Raw genomic sequence first — 22129 nt, 5'->3', positions numbered from 1 at the left:
GAATCTTCTTTGTATTCATTTTTCAGGATTCTTGAATAATCATGCATTATAATTGACTCTTTTAAGTCAGTCCTGTCCCCTATTTATGTGAACATTTCTAGATGTTAGCATTACAGTTGTTCATCTGTTTCCCGGATGTAATTGTGTCACTGAAGGCTCCCTTCAGAAAGCTAAGCTAAGCCGTCACGGCCCACCTGGGGGGAGGTAAGAAGGAAGACAATACTACAATGGCCCAAAGTTGCTGAAAGAAGCCAGAACAGTGGAAGCTCCAGGGCTTTTGCCCAGAGCGTAGCATGTGTTCTGTGTTTAGCCCCACCGCTCATTATTGACCAGACACTCCCTGACTGTGAGCAATTTTTGTTCCTTGAGGCCTGCTGATACCGGCTCTGGTTCCCTCATTGATTTGAACATAATCTGCGTGTTGCATCTTTATTGGATTGCCATGATTCATTTAAGAGGAAATGTTTTTGATCCTTGCTGACTGGCTTTCACGGTGGGATGGGGTGGGTAGGGGGCTGGTGAGCAACCTAGAAAAGAAAATACTTTCAATGTTGCTCTTAGGTTTATGGCTGGAAGGGAGAACAGCTAAAACACATTAGTCCTTTCGCTATTCAGAGGTTTGACTGCTTTAGCTAGGGGGCCTGGATTCATGATCCATTTTCTGTTTCCTGTCCAGTGTCTATTTGATGCAGTATGCTCCGTGTCTCTTTTCATTAACTGAGACCTATATGATGTCAATTGAGAAAAACAGTAGCTGATGTTATGAAATACTCACAGTGGCAGGACAAAGATCTGTTATAAAGGCCTTTTACTTTCTTCCATTGTATATTTTACCATTGTGTTTTATGCCTGCAGCTTGGCTGTACTGAAAGAAAATATTTCAGCTGGGCCCTGCTGGGTTTTTTTAACTTGCCTTTGAAATGCTAGGTAACAGTGAGCTCCAGCTATGGTGAACTCCTGACATGAACAGACATTAGCAAATGTGGGACAAGTAACCCCACTGAGGCACATAACAGTCATGCAAACATTCTACTTAAGACCAAACCTGCAAAAGGAGGCATAATCTTCTCTGAGGGTAAGTGAGGTTTGGATTAACTTTAGTGTCACAGATAAAGCACCCTTGATGACTATAAATTACACCCTGCAACGAGTGTGAGGTGGCACCATATTAGAGGACCCCCAGCAGATTTGGTTCTGAAATGAGAGATGTGACACCGTGTGCTTAAGTGGAGGAATATGAAGCTTTGTTGTTAACTCAAGTTGAAATGTACATGGAGGGCAAAAACTCAGAAAACTAGTACCTTTCCACCTTTCCAGTGCCCCTTAAGACCAGAAAATACTTCCTCCCAAACCCCCTTGGGCAGTTTAAGATGCAGTTTAGTAATCTGCTGCTGCATCGTATTGATGGGAGAGGTGATAGGAAAACCTGGCATTACAGCTGTGATCTCAGTGGTGTGAAGTGATGCTAGCAAAACAAAAATAGATCCTGCAAATGGTTTGAGGGAAGTTATAGAGCTGAAAGTAAGATCCCAGCTTTAATGAGACACGCTAATTGATGGAACTCTGATTTGTGTTGCTTTTAATACTTGTATTTTAATTACTGAATTAATTGGTAAGTGCTATAAATGGATTGCAAATGTGTTATCCATGTACAACCATAGCATGCACTAAAAAAAGAAACTATTAAGAAGAGTTCCACACATTAAATTTATGTTACAAATAGGGAAAGTTCCAAGACTGGGTAATAAGTAACTACTTATCAAGGACCAACATTTGGCATCACTACTTAAGATCATAAATGCATTTTAAAGCCATGTAATTTAACAATATTAACTTTAACAGCATTTCTTTCTCCTTAATTTTTAGAAGTCTTTCTAAATGTTAATTTTTTTTAAAGGAAAGTCTGGATTTTCTTTAATATTGATAGGGACAATAAGCTTCTGACAAATTACAGCCAGTGTGTACTAACAACTCAGGTTTCATGATGCTCAACAGCTGCTTCCATATTATACAATTCATTTAAAACCCGTTTAGGGGAGGTCACTTAATCCCCTTAGTGTTTCATCTGTAGATCACTATGTTTAAATATGTGGGTCTATTATTAGTAAAAACTACACAAAAAAATTTAAATATCATTTGAAGGCTTAAAATTTTTGGCATCTGTTTCAAGCATGATGTCTTCAGTAAGCAGTCATTCCAAACTCTACATTATTTGTAAAACTAGTCCATGAATGAAGATTAAAAAACCGTTAGTTGTCTCGTTGCTATGGAAACTGGCAGTAATCTTCACTGATTGCTGAACTCAGGGAAAGTAGAATCAGAAGGTACTATTATGAAGAAGACACCTCTATAAACTATAAAGGTAAATTAGCTGCCAGAAATAACTGTTGTATGTTAGGTTTATTATCCATGTAAAGTATCTTCCTGAACATAAAGCCCAGTTTATGGGCAGTGAGGTACTAAAAGGCTACTTTCCCTTTTTCCAGAAAATGCTTCTGTTAAGATGCGAGTATTATGTGTCTATTTGTATGATTAAAAGTAATGCCAGACTGACAGTTTTTAAAAATTGCAGATGCCAATAATTGTCTACTGTATCACTGGTCCAAGGGTAGAGCATCAGTGTGGCTGCTCTGTTGTGAATACCTTTGAAACTGACTTGAGGCTGGTGTTATGTGGGATACTCTCTTGGGTTCATTGGCAGCAATAGGCTCAACTGTAGAAAAACTTTATTTATGCTCCTTGTCTGTGAGTATGGTGAGAAAAACAAGACAAAACTGAAATCATCAGAAAATGAACATCTAACCAGTTCATTTAATGTCAGGTACGTCAAAATTTAAACAATCATTGCAAATAATTTATTTTAATTTCCTTAATAGGGAAGAAATTAAAGGGACAGATCTACGGATTTTTAGAAATTACATTTCTAAACCTTAGTTGTAGAAACATCATTGTTATTATTTAAATGACTCTAGTCTTTATTTATGCCATGTGTTTATGTCACGAACATGATTTCTGGACACTAGAATCTTTTGTTTGAAAAAGGCACTTTTACTTTAAGGATTTTCAGAGTTTTATGGTAGAAAATTCTACATGGGCAACTAATAAAACCCGTGAGTCTTGGGTAGGGTTCATTAACTACATTCTGGTTGTCCAGTGGTGGCCTCTTTGTTGTCCATGAATCCCTGAAACCACATGTAAAGGTTTTTGCATGTGTACCTTTGCTAGAAAGAAGGTGTACATATTTCAGCAATTCCTCAAGACTTCTGTAACAGGCAAGTAAAACACACAGCAGCAGTTTTAAAAGACGGGTTCATGAAACCCTAGGAATCCTTAAGACCCTCCTAGGGAGTCCAAAGTTCAAAACTATTTATATAACAATACTAAGACATTATTTGCCTTTCACTGTGGCATGGTGCAGAATTAATAGTGGCTAAAACTGATGGCCCCTTAGCACAAAATCAAGCCACTTACCATGAAACTATACTATTGTCAGTGTATTTTTCACTGCCATGCTCTCACAGTTTTTTTTAAAAGCCATTTAACTTACAAATGATGAAGTATAAAAGTTGATTTTATTGATTCTTGACCATTAAGTATATGGCTTTTTAATATTCTGCATGACAATATGAGAAGTATGATGGCTGTCTCACAGAAAAACATTTGTGGAGTTATTTGAGAAAGGAGTTTAACTAGGTGTCCTTATTGCCCCAAACACCATTTTTACTCTAAAGAATGGATGACGAACATATGGTTATTCAGATTTGGGTGTTTGAGACATACTTTCTGAAAAGTGAGTGAGCCAGTCAAAGGAAAACAACTGGCAGTCTACACAGCCAGCGATAAAATCTGAGTATATGAATAGACGCTCAGCATCATGTGTTGTTAGGGAATTGCAAATTAAAACAATGAGATACCACTCCACAACTATTAGAATGGGGATAATCCAAAATACTGACAGCAAGAAATGCTCCGGAGGTTGGAGAGCAACAGGAACGTCTCATTCATTGCTGTGGAAATGCAAAATGGTGCAGCCAATTTGGAAGACAGTTTAGCAGATTTTTACAGAACTAAACATACTTTTACCGTGAATCCAGCCGTCATGCTTTTTAGTACTTACCCAAAGAAGTTGAAAACTTATATCCACACAAAAACCTGCATGTGGGTGTTTATATAAGCTTTATTTAGTTGCCAAAATATGAAAGCAACCAAGGTCCTTCAGTAAGGGGAATGGATAAGCTGTGGTACATCTAGGTGATGGAATATTATTCATCACTAAAAAGAAATGAGCTATCAAGCCACGAAAAGACACGGAGGAACCTTAAATTCATATTATTAAGTGAAAGAAGCCAATCTGAAAAGCCTATATACTATATGATTCCAACCTTTGTGATATTCCGGAAAAGATAAAACTATGGAGACAGTAAAAAGATCAGTATTTGTCAGGGGTTGGAGGGAGGGAAGGATAAATAAGTGAAACAGAATTTTTAGGACAGAAAAACTATTCTGTATAATATGATAATAATAGATATGTGTCAATATACATTTATCAAAATCCATTCAATGTACATCACCAAGAATGAACTCTAATGTAAACAATGGATTTTGGATGATAATGACATATGTCAATGTAGTTTCAGCAATTGTAACAAATGTACCATTCTGGTGCAGGATGTTGATGATGGGGGAAGGAATGCATGTGTGGGAGCAGGAGGTCTATGGGGATCTCTCTATATTCTGCTCAGTTGTGCTGTGAACCTGAAACTGTCCTAAAAAATAAAACCTATTAAAAACCACTTATGGGTAAAAAAATTTATAAAAAAATGCCATACATAATAACAAAAAACCCCATACAATAGATAGAATAAAGAATTTTCATGAATTGGGGTACAAAAAGTTCATTGATATGGTTGTAGATTTCACATTGCAACTGAGCTTTAGGAAGCTACCGCTTAGTGAGTTTTGCTGTAGTATCAATAAAGAATACCCATGATTAAATGAAAAACTTATTAAAATATTCTTCCCTTTTCAACTATAGTTCTGTGTGAGGTCTGATTTTCTTCAGTTTCTTCAGTGGAAATAACATTGCAACAGATGAAATATAAGTGTTGATTAAAGATTCTAGCTATTTCATTGAAGATACATGTTAAAGTTGGAAAAAAAGTAAAACAATGTCATTCTTTCCATTAACTTTTTTCATAAAAGTATACTTATTTCTCTTAAAACTGTAATTTTTTACATGTAAAATATTTGTTAATGTCACTTAAAAATAAATTAATGCATACTTTTTTTAGATGTCTCAGTTTTCATTTTTAATGTGCTAAATGTCAATTGGTAAAACCTAGAGAAACCAAAACTCTTTGAAGTCCTCAGTAATTACTAAGAATATAAAAGTGTCCTGAAACCAAAACACTTGGGAACCCTGAACTGTAGTAGAGTAATGCCTCTTCTGTTAATCAAAGTCTATATTTTAATCATTGGATTTCATATATTTAGATCCCTGGTTCCTCATTCTCTTCAGTGACTTGGGCTTCTAGAAATTTACAGTTGGTATGAGTTTATCTAATTTAGTTATACTCACTAATATTTTATGCATTTGTTTCCCAAGCTTCCTGGACCAAGATCTGCCAATTGTATGGCTGTTTATTCTGCTAACTTGTTTTACCGAGGAGATACGTGGATCCGTTTTCAAATCCAAAGGTTAGTGCTTTTGGAAAAGTAAATCTCATTTTTATTCCTCCAGGAGGATAATGTATCTTCTACTTAGTGTATAGGATCTCTATGCATATTATGAAGATAAATAAGCATTAATGTAAATTCAATTGACTAGTTTATATCATGGAGCAAAATATATAAGGAGACAAAATTCTACAGTTTATACAAAATGAACACAAAATCCAAACAAGTGACTACAGTATCAGTCAACAGTCAGTATTAATATGTATGTTTTGGCCAAAAGTAAGGACTACTTTCAGACAAAGTACATCATGCATTCTACAAAACCATAACAAGAGATGTACATTCTTCTAGCCACCTTGATTTAATTTAATTACTTCATATTTAAAGGGAAAATGATTCTAATGTGAAAACTACCCATGTAAGATTTCCAGTAGTTCTCTCATCATTGTTAATGCACCGCAAACGCACCGAAGGCCCAGATGAAAGTCTGAGTTCCTTTCTCAGAGACCCTAAATATCTAGTGGTTTTTTTTTTTTTTTAAGATTATGACATCACATGTTCTGTGCCTGTTAGGTCAGATTCTTAATGAAACCAACTTTCAGTTCAAAAGCATTGAACATTATCTGTCAATCAAATCACCCCATGTGATCATTTAAGGTTAGTGTATTTTTCCTGTTTCATGCCTTTTCTGGCTGCATTTTTAGCTTGGAGGAAAAGCTACTCCAGTGTATTATTATTTGTGTGTGTGTGTGAGCTTTCCTATCGACATATTCTGAAATAAATTATTGATGAATACTCATTAAAGCATAATAACTGTAAGTGATAGAGGGACCTTAAGTTTCTCCTAGGCTGACACCCATATTCTGCAGGTAAGGAAACGGATGCCACGTGACTTGTCCAGCACTACAGAAATAATGAATAAGCATGGAAGGAATCTAGCCTGAAATCTGTTTACCATTTTTATTAGAGACAGTGATTATTACATTAGTTGTGGAAATATTCAACATTTATTAATAAGCATTATTGGTAAAGACAAATTTTAGTTTTAGTCAATAAACAAGTCATAGACATAGGCCGAGAGTTTAGAGTGTCATGAAGCGTACAAGCTTATCAAACTGTAGGGGAGTCATGGCACAGGGCTTGTCTTCAAATGCAGACAGATAAGGCATACTGGGCACTGCACGTGATGAATTGAAACTGCTTGGCAATCGTCAGAAGCATTTTAAGTAAGACTTCGAGCAGGAATGGCTGCTTCACACTAAAACATCTTTAAACACAACAGGCCTCAGTTCCATAGCATATTAGAAGGTGCATCCTCCAGACCAAAAGCAGCATGTAGGAGCAGAGATGCCAAGAGAGAGCACGTTGCACTGTGATACAGCACTGCCGAGGCGGACCACCGTCTGAACATAGTGGAAGGTGGCAGCATCCTCCTAAGAAGGCAAGCCTTAGTACCCAGGAGCTGTACTGGAGTCAAGTGCATGAGCAATCACTAAAATGTGAAAATAAGACCTCTCAAGTCAGATGTGAGCATCCTTATGCAGCCAGACCTCCTGGGATGGCAGTAACATCGGAGCCACAGAAAGGGATTCTAGAGGGACCACTCTAGAGACCACTGCCTGGGCCATGTTTGTTAAGGGTTTCATCACCAGTTCCTTAATGAGGAGGAGACAGATAACAAGAAACCCCTGTGTATTTTCATATTTGCCATCCATAAATCTGATATCAAAGTATATAATTATCATTATAAAGGTGGTCTTAGATATTATCAGCTGATCCTTCTGTTGTGAAAACTCTTCTAAGGGGAGGATATAGCTCAGTGGTAGCGTGTGTGCTTAGCAAGCAAGAGGTCCTGGGTTCAATCCTCAGTACCTCCATTAAAAGATAATAAACAAACAAACAAACCCAATTACCTCCCTCCTCAAAATCTAAAATAAATAAATAAAAAGAATTTTTAAAAAGAATTAAAAAAAATTCTTCCAGTCTTTGACGTAGATATATGGGTATTTGATTGGGTCAGTGGATTTGTCTGACTATTTGAATTAGGATTCTGCTACTCAAAATGGCAAGGATGGATACCTCCTAGACCTGCCATTCTGAGCCATTGGTCCAAGCCCTCTTTACATGGGCCCCTCCCTAGAGAATGTAATTTGTTCAGTGTTACCTCTATGAAGCTCTGTGTTAGTTAGCTCAGGGTTCATTGTTTTGATAATTTTATGCTTCAGCAGAGTATCATGTATTGCAAGCATGCAGAAAACTGCTTTTCAGTTTGCAAAAAAAAAAAAAAAAAAATCCCTCAATGGAATCTTAGCAGAAGCTGTTTGTAATAGTCCAAGAAGAACTTCCTTTTACATAACAAAGCATTATTTCCAAGATTTAATTTTGTCATTGCTTTTTCGTTTTCTGTAAAGGCTGCTTGATATGAAAGGTCAAGGTATCAGCAAAACATAGACAGATTTTTGCTGAATGACATAAACCTGTCAGAATGCTGAGCTTTGATGTTCCATTAAGTGATCGATGTAGATTACTGACTTTTGGCTAAATGCTACTCAACCAGATAAGGTCAATACCTGTTAGTTCATTGGTGGAATAATTAATCAATCAATACAGGATGCTGGAAGTCAGGGAGAATTATTGCCAGGCTTGTATCTCCGGCTTTGGTCACAGAAATTATTTAAAAACATCCTTGCAGCATTAACCCCCTCTGTGCAGGGTTTATTGTAACATTATGTATCCAGGGAAAAGGAAGAAAAAAAATTCCAGTGAGCAGTACTTCTTGTAACCTTGAGCTCCCCAGAAGGAAAAGCCTCTAACAAGCTGAGTGCACCATCATTAGTTCTTCCTTTCACATCATCGCACTCTGCTTGTAAAATAATTACATGCAATTTTTCTATTTTACAGTTGGACCACATGACTCCCTGTTCTTTTAGCACAATGACTCACCCCTCCCCCAGACTGCCTGGTTGAAGGCTGGAACTGCTCACCTTTAAACATCTCAGCCAGAGGCTTTTATGGTGGCTGGTTACAGTATTTCCTAAGAGTGAAAAAAAAATCCATCTGCTTCATAGAAAAATTCTGTCTCCTTACTATTTCCTGTTTCTAATGCAACCAAAAATTTCCTTCTTAGAAATGCGCTAGGCAAGGGTTAAGGTTAGAGTTAGGGTTAGTTATATGTTGCAGTTTCCCTGAACATGTTAAGTTTGGAACAATTCATAATACTTCTTGCTAGAGGATAATTACTGGCTGGTTCTAATTATTTGCTGGGTCTTATTCTGTGAAATTAAAGCATCTTGTATAATTTACAAGCTACTGTTAATTTTTTACAGAACTAAATGTTAATGCTTTTATTCTTTTTGAGTTATTACTATTGTGTGCTGTGATCCAGGAATACTGATGATCGTTGCCCTCAAGGAACTGAGACATTTAACCAACATTGGCTTATTGTGGATTCCATGTCATTTCTCCATCTCTTATTTCATTTAATCTTTCTACATCCTTGTGAAGTAGGCTAAAGAAAGATTATTATTGCAATGTGTCAGTTAGGAGAAACTAAATCATGTAAGGCTTATATATAAAACCAACACCCTTAAAATGATATAATATGACTGTCTCTGCCAGCCATAAGGTCCCTTTGTGTGAAGTCACTTTTTGTTCATGTAAAAACACAAGAAGTAGAGAAAAATTAAAAAAGAAAAAATAAGTTAAGATATTATTACCCGTCCTCAACAACCATACTCAGCTGAGCTTTGAACATCTATGCCTGCACTCTGTCAGTGTCCACACACTCCAGGCCACCCACATCAGTAGCAGTCACAGCACAACCTCCCCTAAACGAGCTGACAGTGTCAGCTTTAGAGTTGAGGTAGAGTGGGGATCGAGCCTCTCAGAGCCACCAGTAGGCTGGTGAGAGAAGTGACCTCAGGGACACGCCCGGCCCATGGCTGGGGCAAGGCACTGGCATGCACGTGGGTGTGCTAGGAAACAGGCGTGCATGCTCTTCTCGAGAGAGTTGAGGTGGGATTTTATAGGAGCAGGATCACCCGCACAGAGCTGGACTCCTCAGGAAGGCCTGGAATCCCCATCTCCAGGACTGCCCGCCTGCTTTCTGATGAGCTAGCCTCTGGCTGTTACCGGAGTTGTGAGCCGTGAGGCGGGCGTTCCACGGCCCTGCTTAATCTGAACACCTGTGCTTTAGGTTCAGTTGCCCTGGAGGCTGATCTTTAATCTTTGCTAACCCTGTCACTCCAAGCTGAGGTCTACAGTGTTTTCTTTCTTGGGGTGTTTTCTGTGTCCAGTCCATACTGCAGATGTGACACCACGGTTTCTGAGCCCTAAGAGAATGGCGGTTTCCACTGGCCACTTTATGGAGTGCTCCATGTGCGAGCTCCACGGTGTCAGATAAGAAGCCTGAGTTCTGGAGGGGCCCAAAGTAGCTCTTTGGGTTGATGTCCCAGCTGAGTCCAGCCTTCTGGCCATTCTTGCCAAGTCATCTAGTGTGGAGTGGAACAGTCCTGTATCCCGCAGAGCAGGCAGTCCACCAGCTGACTATACTACCTACTGGCCTCAGTCAATGCCACGCAGAAGAATCACCCAGTGGGGTCTGCTTGATTTCTTGATTTACAAAATTGTGAGCAAATTAAAATGGCTGTCATTTGAAGGCACTGTGTCTTAGGGTAATTGTTACACAGTGATCGGTAACTCAAAAAGTTGGTGATGAAAGGAAATACCACTAGAGGAGTGGGGAAGGGAGACAGGAGAAGGAGTCAATGTATAGACTCCATTAATGGGCAGGTTCTGCGGGTAACTCGGCCCGCATCCCTGGGACCTCTGGAGGCCGGGTAGAATGTAGCTCAGGGCTGAGGACTGTTGCTGGGCTATGACGCAGCCTTCCAGCCTGTTGATTGCAGGCCTCATGTGCTCCTGAGCCCAGAGAAAGCCTTCAGACAAGGGTCCAGTGTGTGTAGTAAGAAGCTGAGGGTACTCTGAGTGCCAAGGGGGCGGGTGGGACTGGCAGAGTCTGCTACGACACTCGGGGTCTTCAAAAGAAGTTTTAGGGAAAGGGTACCCCTGTTGCTTCTTGAGCCTGGTTTCCCTGCCAGGCATATAAGGGGTTGCAGGCATGTGTGTTCGCTCTTATTCTTCACTCCCAGGGGCTTGGTCACTCAAGGCCCAACTCAGATAACATCTATCCTGGACGCCTTCTCTAATGCCCTCTGAGCACGATTAGTGCTTCCTGCATCTGTCCGATCTGTGATGTTCTAAAATCCATGTCTAGAGCACTGAGTGTCTTAGCTGGATACCTAAGAGTGGCAGTGTTGAGTTGTATGATACATTTTTATTTAACTTTGTAAGAAACTGTCAAACTATTTTGCATAGTGTCTGTATCATTTTACATTCCCACAAGCAAGGCAGGTGGGTTCCAGTTTCTTTGTATCCTTGATATTTGCTATTGTTTGTCTTTTCAGGATAACCATCCTAGTGGGTGTGAAGTGGTCTCTCATTGTGGTTTAAATATGCACATGACTCATGTTGTTGAACATGATTTTGATGTTCTTATTAGGCGTTCTTTGGTAAAATGGCTGTTTATATATCTCTTGCTCATTTTTTGAGTTACTAATCTTGAGTTTGTCTTATTATAAAGTTACAAGGGTTATCTGCATATTCCAAGTACAAATTATTCATCAGATATATAATTTGAAATATCTTCTCTATCTGTGGATTATCTTTTTATTTTCTTCATGGTGTCTTTTGAAGCACTAAAATTTATTTTCTTCTTCTTTCTCTTCTTCTCCTTCTCCTTCTTCTTATTATATGAAGGTACTGGGGATGGAACCCCAGGACCTTATGTATGCTAAGCATGTACTTTACCACAGAGCTTTACCCTGCCCTTGAAGCACTAAAATTTAATCACATTGTTAAAAAAAATAGTTTTGTAAGTCAATCTTTCCTACTAATATTTTTGAGGGCAGAAGCTGGGTACACATATTGCTATGTCTGCCTACTTGCACAGTCCTCATGAAGAATAATTGAGAACCCTCTTGGGTTAAGCACCATTCCAAGCTCTTTAAATGGATTAATCCCTTTAAGTCCTTACAGGAGTTCTGTGATGTAGGTACTATTAAAACTGAAGTTCAATGCGACTCCCAAGGTCGCATTGAGAAAGTAGGAGGGCTGGGATTCTGACCCTGGACCCAGGCCCTTGATGCTCACGCTGCTCTGCCCTTAATCAGTATATTTCCCTGAAGATCATTAGAATCAAAGCATGGAAATATGTACTTTATGCTTATTTACTAATGAATTTTTTTAATATTATCATATAGTCTTCAGATTAAAAGAGAGAAATTTTAAGTCTTGTGGGAAATTAGAACCAGAAGTTGAATTATCACTAAATTCAGTGTGATGAACAAGTATAAGAACTTGTTTGGTCACCAGGATTTCAGCTTTCAGATCCTTTTTCCTTTGTTTGGCCATAGCAATGTGAAATTTTGGTGCAAAGTCCTCCTTTTGGAGAGTAGCAGTTGCCCCTAAATGAGCTTGGCTAAATGGCTCTCTGATTCCTCATAAAGTGATTAGACCTGTTCCATAGTATAATTTTGAGAAATAAGTGACAGATGTTATTAAAAATGCATCATGCTTTATAAATACCAGCTGTAAAATATGATGAATGGGATCTTATTATCGGGGTAAGGATGAAATGAGATGATTTATGTCAAGGACTTTGCCTAGTGTCTGGGAGCTAATTAAGTGCTCAAAAAAGTAACTATAATAATTTTTGTACTTTCTGTGAGCCATAGCTCACTTCCTTTCAGTCCTACTTTCAACTTTCCTGTTTGGATAAACATACTTGTGGTATGCCTTTATTCAAATATATTCACTTTTAGTAAACACCCTTACGGAGCTTGCACACAGACCATCCAGTCAAGTAGCCTGACCTAAATAGGTGAGCGTTTCAGAAAAGCTTATGAAATAAATGCTTTGACCGAAAACCCCACCTCTCTGTTCCACAGACTTGCACTGTTACCTAAATGAGATGCTGATATTCGGGATAACTAGCTTTTGGTTTGGTTTTGTTTTTTAATATGGTCTTGGAAAAGTATATTAGAATGAAGGCAATGTTGGCTAAATTTAGACAAAGTTTAGTATGTTTTTATTTTTTTATTCTGGTACAATCAAAGCAAGGTAAATAACTGATTTTTTTTTTAATTAAGGACTTACTTTTCAAAATACACATGAACCTTCATGAATGTTCACTGTATATGGCTTCTTTTATTTTATTATAGTTTTTTCAGCTTTATTGGGGTACAATTAACAAAAAAGCGTGCAAATTTAGGTTATACAATGAGATTTTTTTAAGGTGTACAATGTGATGATTTAATGTATGTATACATTGTGAAATGATTAGTACAATTAAGGTAATTAACACATGCGTCACCTCATATAGTTACCGTGTGAGTGTATGTGTATATGTGTATGGTGAAGACACTTAAGGTCTACTCTCAGCGAATTTCATGTATACGATGTAGTATTATTAACTATAATCACTACACGGTATATTAGATCCCCAAAAGTTATTCATCTTATAACTGAAATATAAAGCTTCTTATAATGATATTATTATTGCTTATATGCTCTTTGTTTTCTAGTTTTGTTTTGCAAACATTTCTGTGACTGTAAATCATACATATTAAATAGACCATCTGACAAGGGTTTATAATATCACAGTGCTTTATTCATGCAGGTTACACCAATTATTGGAGAAAGTTCAATTTTCCCAAGTCTACAATTAATTCTAGAAATACCTATTTTCCTTTTTAACTTTGATATTTATCAGGGAAATATAGATGTGATCAGAAAATATGACATTATTAATGCCGACTGCTTACAAGCTTTAAGTATATAGTAATTGGTATTTCAATAATAAAACTCCATGACCACAAATGCAAAAACTTAGATAGGTATATTTCATTCAATCAATTCATAAAGATATTCTTATATTTTAATGAAAATTCTGAATGGATAACTTTTAGAACAAAAAAATAAAATTACAGAATATATAAACTATCACAGTGTCTCAGGACATGTGATTTATTATGAAGATAACAGATCTTCATTATTCACCAGTTTTCATAAACAGTGCTAAAACATTTCAGAAATGCAACTATATTCTGTCTGCTTTTATTTAAAACAAAAGGAAACAAACAAACAAAAAATAAGGCCATCACTGTGAAGGGTGAGGAAAAGACCATTTCTCAACATTGAAACTCATGTTAAGGCTGGGAACAGTCCCTGTAAAGTTGCCACACTGGAAATTATATCCCACTAGACCCAGAAATTCATGTGAGCACAGCTTACTACCGCACAAGTGCTACTGTAATATTAAGAGTGGAAAATCGACTACCCTTTTGCAGCCCAAAGCTTTCATAAGTGCTTAAACCTTTGAACAGAATGACAGATTTAAACCCCTTAAGGAAACTAGAATTGATAGTAAAATAGCTGATGGCCAGGGATCACTTCCCCAGCCCTTGGCCTTTGACTCTCACCTCCCCATTACGCTAACCCCTCCAGCCCTTGCGCGTTGTTGGAGAGAAACCGAGAGTATACCCACACACCATGGGGCGGTGGCAGGCTTTGGCAATCCTGTGCAGAAAGTTATAGGCTTATGTTCTGTTTCACTTTACCACTGACACCAAACCAGTCCTAGTCCAAACTTGGAATCTGCCCAGATAAAAGACCTGTAAATGCTCTTCAGTATGACAAATGTCACCTTAAGTCTGCATTCTCTTCTTTATGAAGGGAAATAGTTCATCCCTCATAAGAAGTGATGTAGAAAATTAAAAATACTGATCATTTGCTCCTCTGTTAAAGGTTGGCATAAAAATAGCATTGATAACATTGTAGAGAATTAAAATGTATATTCAAAATTTTCTAAAATCCAATTTTCAAATTAAAGTTATGTTTTAGACTCTTTATAGATTCAATTCACTAATATCTTAATGAGTGGCATAGTTTGACCAAATAAACTTTACGTAAGTGAACATGGACTTGATGGCCTTCACCCATTCCCGAGTGGAATTTATTTATAGAAAATCAGTCATGTGGGTCATTTTACACAACTGGCTATTATAACCTAAGGGGCTAGATTGTGCTGCAGTCTTAGACAAGCTCCCAAATTTAAATTGCTTACCATGGCAGAAGGTGATTTCTTATTCATGTAAAGTCTGCTAACAGACCAAGTGGCTGTCCGGAGCATCTCTATTCATACTGAGGGCTCCTTCTTCTGTCTCCCCATACACACAAGTGTAGTGGACCACCCTGAATATGTTGCCGGCTTAGCTGATGCATCAAGAGTTAGCTGATGGTCTTGCCTCTTCTCTTCTATGCTTTAGCCTAGAATTCATAAGTCACTCCCGCCCTCAGCTTATTGCCTAGACCTAGTCTTGTGAACTTGTTTAACTGCAAGTTGTTTGGTAAATGCCCATCAAGGGAGGAAAACTGGGTGGCATTAAAGTAGGCAGTGTTAAATGGCACCATGGATGAGAGAGGCATCACCAGAGAGGGTGCAGAAGACACTATCCTCTCAAGATCCAGATCCACTCCCAAAGATAGCCAAAAGGAAGAAAGAGAATTCTCCTAAGATCTGGCAACAGTTGCTCTGACGCTAGCTGCAAATGAAGTGAAACCCACATTTCTGTTCAACCATATGTTTGTGTCCCCAACAGACAGAGGAGCTGCCTTCATATGCGAGAATTTGCAACTTGCGTGCCCCGGGAGACAGAAAGCCATCAAGTTCTCAGGGCATAAGATGAGACAAACAAGAAAGCGGTAGCTTTTTCTTGTGGTTTCCTCAGAATGGAAAAGCAGTTCAGATAAAGGATTAGAGACTGTGAGTACTCAGGTCAAAGAGGGTGGAGGGGAGAGTAGGTGTCATGGCAATCATACAGTTTTTGTTTTGGGTACCTTTTTATGTCTTAAATTTTTCATCAGCCTTTTCCGTGAATCTATTTTTTAATCTTGAAGACTTTTGGAGGCTTCTGCATATCAGTTAAAGTAGGTATGCCATTCCGTTTGTCAGATTGGGAACCCTTATGTATAGCCTGTCAGCCACTGGAGAGGACGTATTGGATTTGGAGCTCCCCTCAAAGGCCATGTAGAAACAGCCGTCAAAATTTGACCTGTCTGGTAGCAGTCTGGAAAGCCTCATTTTCTTGGATTGTCTTTATTTGACCAGACTCAGAATTCACTCACTAAGAAACCTTACGCCCAGGGAATTTGGTGAAAATAATCAGTGGCAATTATTAACATCTCTGCTGCCTAGGGTAGCGATACCAAATGAGTCAAACAACAGATTGGCCAAAAAAAACTTAAGAGGAAAATCAGGAGAATAAGAAGTCCATCGGGGACTCTGAAAAGCTCTGACATATTCCTGGAAAACTGTAAGGTCATGCATGTGTTCAGGACTATACCTGTGTCCAAGAAAAACTAGATAAAGCCCTAATCCCTCACCAGTTTTATTAAATTGTATCGGAGTTTCTAACCAGAGCAATTAGGCAAGAAAATGAAATAGCAAACTTCAAGATTGGAAAATAAGAAGTAAAGCCATATCTATTGCATGATCTTCTTGTTGAAATAACTTTCTAGGCCCAAGATGGAGCTGTTTGTTTTCAGTAAAATACCACAACCTTCAGTTCTGCCTGCTGCCCTTGTGTCACTAGTTCAGAGCTCCTCTGCTTGACCCTCTCTGGGAAGTAGACTTTCAGATTTGAGGAGGTATAGACAATCTCACAGCTGTATGGGGCTGAAAGTCTCAGGTATCACCTGCTCTTTAAATAGGGTTACAGCCAGTGCTTATTAATCAGCCTCACTGTCAACCCCACTCTGCTGCCAGTTCCTAAGTTTTTTGGCGGGGGGGTGGATTCTGGAGTACAAAAGGGTAATCCTCTGGGCTCCCCGTGTTGCTTGCTTAGATATCAGATCTTTTCAATCTGTCACAACCCATTTATAGGCTTTCCCAGCTTCTGAAATATTTTTTGTTGATGTCTTCTTTTATTGTCTATTAAGAGTTTATGTCTAAAATATAAAATCCCATCACTATCTTTCTGGTGGCATTTAACAAGAATTAGATTTACTTTCTGAGGGATTTTCCAATAGTGCCCAAGCTATAATTCACCTCTAAAAAAAAGGCAATCACTTTTTTTTTATTATCTAGAAACACTTCCTTTTCCCTCATTGCTTTCTTTCCCATACAGCTTGTTGAGGGTACCAGTTAAAAATATTTTTGTCTCCTTCTTGCATGAAATCTGTTTCCTCTGCTGTCAGTAACTTTTTTTCTTTTTGGTTCTTTTTTATTCATTTATTGATTTTTGCTCAGATATGATTTGTAAATTTATTGTCTTTTTTCTTTTCCTTAAAAAAATTCTTCCCTTTTTATTTACTTTTTTTTCCTTATTTTCAATTTAAAAGAAAATAATGTAGGAAGGGCTTGCTAATTAGCCTTAGTAGCAATTGGGAGATCTGTTTACGAAAAATACCATTCTCCCAAAGAGAAGGTAGAATCTGTGACATGGATGGTCACAGTTGATGATAAAGCAGAGGCAGACTGGTTCAAAATAAGGAGGGCTTCATCTAGGGTAAGAGTACCTAAGAGTCTCTGACTCCTAATTGGACATGTTTTTCCCTCTATTTTTCTGGGTATGTTGTAGAAGTCTAACGTTATCTTAGGTTCTATTCTGCTGCTCTCATCAGCCACTTACCCAAAGAGACCCCCGCTTCCTATTTCCCAATAAGAATACATACTGCAGTCAATTTATCTGTCAGCTGAAGAGGAAGAGTATCTAACCTAGCCCTTCTCTAAACACTTCTCTAATTAACCGTCTTCACTGATGCCTGACAACTAATTTTTTGCACCAAGCTTGCCAACTTAAGACATCGATATTTTCCAGGTCAGAGAAGTCTTCTGCCAAGCATGGTCCCTAATGTTGTTCCCTTTATTCTGTGTTACTTTGAAGTATAAGTGGAGTAACTTTCCATTATTCAGAAATATGTAAAAATTGCTGGTCTGCTGATTTTGAAAAATAATTTTACTGTCATTTTGATAAGGTATTAGAAGGTTAAATCTACCAAACTTATATCCTCAAGTCTTCATTTTAAACTAGGAATTACCGCCTTTTTTTTTCTTTTTTTTTTTTAACAAATGCTACTCATCCTTGAAACAGCAGCTCAAATGATATTTCTGTGAAGTGTTCCCTTTCCAAGTTAAATTAGTGGTTCTTTCTCTGTTGTTGTAAACTTTGTTTACATTCTGTTAAATCACTTGCCACTTGGCCTAATGATTTATCTCCATCTTTCTTGCTTATGCACTTGAGAGTTTTTGAAGGTAGAGACTATGCTGTATTCATTTCTAAATTCTCAATGTCTAGTACTACTGTTGATATAATATCTATGAAATGAATCCATGACAAAAGAGTGTTCAAAATCTCAGGCTTTAAACTTCTGCTTTATATAGTCAAGGCCCAGATAAATAATTTCTTTGATCTCTAGAAATTCTGTGTACCTCTTGAGAGCTTATTCTGCACATGGCTATCTATAAAGCTGTATTTCTATCAGAGTGAAGAATTTGTGTGTGTGTGAGTGTACACTTTTACTTTTAAAAATATATCTGCAATGCAGAAAGTTCAACTAATTGGACAACATAAATGTGACATCATTACTGCTGCACATCACTCAACTTTTTAAGACATTTCAGCAAAGTTACAGTAAAGCATTAAGATACAGATTTTTGCAATGTGGAAAATCATGCTGAGAACCTTTTCCTTATTTACGTGTGTCTTTTCTAGGCTTTGAACCTATTTTATGCTTGTTTACTAATATTTTTATCATAGAAATGGAATTCAAGTTTTAAAGATGATTAAACTCATCATACATTGGACACACTTCTATTCTTATGCTCAAAAATGTTCATACCAACTCTACATGTTATTACACATGAACACACATGTTATCTAAACTGTGATTGTAAAAAAAGTCTACCTAAAAACTTTTAGGGCAACCTAAATCTAGCACTAACCTAGTAAGTAAATTTTTAGGACACACACTGCTTACACTCTGTGAAAAGTGACTGATTAATTACTCTCTGGTGATTAGAGCAATTTTCCCTCAGAATAAAATAATAATTTTATGAAGACATACAATGCCTTAAGGAAGCAATTTTTGCCATAAAGAAATCAAAGACAACATGATTGTTCCAGGAAACATTTGTCAGCAATTATATTTAACATATCTCACATTAAGTAGCTGATAATTATTAGTTGGTGTTTCCATACCAATAGTTAATAGTGAATTCTTGGCCATCATTAATAGTGTTTCATTTTTTGTTAAAATTAATCAATAATTAACCACTAATAAGTAATAGAGGTTAATTGATTGTTATTTGATAATAAATATGATTTTTTTCCTTAGATAAAAAGAAAACTTTTCTGCAGATATGCCATATGGAAGAAAATGTATACATCTATTGCAAATCTCATAGATTTTATGAATTTCAAGCACAAATTTATCAGCAGCTACATTAAGTGCATTTCACATTAAGGACCTAGATTAGTATTAATTATTTGTGATTTTCATATGTCAGTTATTTCCTAATGATAGGTGTCACTTGGTTAATTATAAAAGAAAGCTACTTATATAAGTAGGTACTCTAAATAAGTACCTGAGAACAGACTGAAGCCCAAGTAACCTTGCACAAAATAGAGTAGAATCAACCTCCTTGAAGCTGGCTTCCAGGCCAGAGCTGACATTAGACTCTAACTGTGGGAATACATTCAAGCTATCAGAATATCAGGGGACAAATCAGGGCCCACAAAACTCTATAATTTTACTGCTAATACTTGACCAGCATTCGAGGTGTGAAATAGGGAGGCATTATCTTTCTTTAAGGAGCTGGAGCTGGTGGACTCTTGTTCCCGAATTGAGGCCCTAGTTTCAAGAATCTCTATGGACGGAGCCACACTTGGTGGACTCCAGTGTCCACACAACCCTACACCCATCATTAGGGCAGTGGGGGCTTCCCACTTAAGGCCTCGCTTGCAGATCACGTCATTCAAGAAGCCACCTCCATCAAGATGGAGAACAGAAGAGTACATCAACAAATTGGGGGTGTCCAGTATTCAGTCAGCCATAACCCAGGTAGCTGAGTGCTCAGAACATCAGAAATAAGACATCTGGTATAAACTCAAGAAACTCAGCCCACACCAACATAAGTACATTACCTGCTTTTAAATGTTAAAAACGGTCATTCACTGAACACCTCAGCAGCAACTTCTCAAGGTTATGAGTTTGGGAATTGGAAAGACATGATCTTAAATCTTAGCCTTTCCGTTTACTATCTGTGTAGCCTTAGATGATTTGCTTAACTCTTCTGAAACTTAATTTCCTCATCTGTTAAATGGAATTAGTAAGAGTTATGTCATTTATTCCTGTGTTTATTTTTCTAATGAATGTAAGTTTACTGAAGACCTATTATATGTCTGGGACTTTCCTGGATAGTGGTTGTTACTAGGATTAATCAAGATAATATTTAGTCTAATGTCTGGTATATACTAATTGGTCAACAAAGAGTAACAAATAATAATGATACAGTTATTGTAAGTAGCAAGAAGTCTGGTTGTACAGATGGTGGCAACAGCTCAGTGATGTTACAATGATCTAGGTTCTTTCCCTCTTTCTAGTCTTTCCTGCCCAGTGGATCAGCATCCCAATGGTCCATTTATGATCAGTGACGGCCAGAGCTCTAAGCCTTAAGCTTCATATCTTCCTACGGTGGCATCCTAGGTAGCAAACACAAGAGTGAAGGAAAAAAAAAGTGTTCTTCATTACATGTGTTATCCTGTACACCCAGCCAACTTCCCTGTAGTTTAATATGAGTGGGTATGTGTGGCTACACACATATTCCTGCATAAATTTCTGGGCAAGGTGGAATGTGACTGCTAAACATGATACATCCTTGTGGCTGACCACATTGCCATGCATACTGAACTGGGGTTCTCTTAGCAAGGAAGAAGGGGGTAATGCCTTTTGCATTGTGACTAGGAGTGCTCACCAGGTGCTGGAGGTCAGCCATCACCTGGATAATATGTGTTCTGTGCAACAAGGCTACCAATCTATCCTCCCGGGAATAAAGTAGCTTAAAGAGTTTCCTAAAAGGACTGCTATTTTTGACCCTTCTCCTGACCCATGGACAGCACTGGCCCGTGCTGGGACCAGGAGGACTGCTGCCTTGACTTCTTCACGTGGTGGCCTCCATGAGCTCCTTGTGACCTTTTCTCCCTTCTTCTCTAGAGCTGCTGTCCTCCATGCATTGTAACCTCTCTTTTAAACATCCATGCTACCCACTAACCCATCATGAACTCCTGTAATCAGTCTGTTGCCCCAAGACAGGGGACGCAGGCTCTCACAGAAAAGGAGTTCAATTTTGGCAGCCTCATGTCCGAATTGGTGTGGGAATCGACGTATATGACATTTATCCCATTTCATTTGTTCGCATGTTTCCCTTGGGATAGATCCTGGTATTTCCTCTGGCACCACGCACATGACGGGGAAGAGATGGTGTTTCCCTGCCTCCTCCCCAGCCTGCCTCTGGTCTCCCTACACCCATAGTCCAACAAAGAATAGCAACTGATAAAGTCTCTCTGTGCCACGTCAGAGTTGGGCTTTTATGCTAAGCCTTGAAAGATGGACGTGTTGCAAGTTTGATTTACCATCGGCAATAGGAATTGATTGTAGGCAGCAGCCAATAACTGAAAAGAAAGAAAAGAAAAAGCCTCAGTAGCTACAGTATGGAGCCATGCTGAAAGGCGGATTACCCACAGACATTTCAGCTCTGCTGGAAATAGCATGGTCAGCAGAATTTTTTGTTTTTAAATGAAGGTACCTTCTACATAATTATATCTGACCAGCTATATTTCACTTTTTGTCCTTAGTTCACAAACTATGAAGCAACAGATGCTTTTTTACTGTTGCTCTGAGAATCCACAGCCACTGCATAAATATGATACCTGCTAATCTATACAATTTGTAAAATCACAGGACATTGACTTACACCAGTGCATCTTTTTCAGACTTCTTGTAGCCACTTAATCATTGTTTCTTCCTTAAATTATTCATCATGAACATTTGTTCATTGCTGTATTTTAAAGTAGCCCAAATAATTGTCAGCACTCTAACTTGATTTGTGAGGATCTGATCCTTCCATTGTGACATGATTCAGTAAATATTGGTTATATAAAAAGGAAATACAAGTGGCCCAAATATAAAGTTTAGTTTTGCTGCCCGCATATCTCCTATTACTAACTTCTCCTGACAGTTATGTTGTTGACACCTTAAGCCAATCAAGGGAGAGTTTCAATCCTAACTGTAAAGTTCCATCCGTACCTTTCCCTATATATTCCTTCAGTGAAAT

General features: G+C 38.0%; 1 long non-coding RNA gene across 1 annotated transcript in view; it reads left to right on the top strand.

The window, feature by feature from the left end:
• LOC116660989 overlaps positions 1-22129 on the top strand; it is a 191935-nt gene that overhangs the window by 141684 nt on the left and 28122 nt on the right. Inside the window, exon 4 of the long non-coding RNA XR_004316733.1 lies at positions 5606-5697. This is a non-coding gene — a long non-coding RNA (uncharacterized LOC116660989). The remainder of the gene's footprint in view (positions 1-5605; positions 5698-22129) is intronic.

The sequence above is a fragment of the Camelus ferus genome, chromosome 3 (genome assembly GCF_009834535.1).
Source record: "Camelus ferus isolate YT-003-E chromosome 3, BCGSAC_Cfer_1.0, whole genome shotgun sequence".
Classification (NCBI taxonomy): domain Eukaryota; kingdom Metazoa; phylum Chordata; class Mammalia; order Artiodactyla; family Camelidae; genus Camelus; species Camelus ferus.
This window is presented reverse-complemented; position numbering and strand designations above follow the sequence as displayed.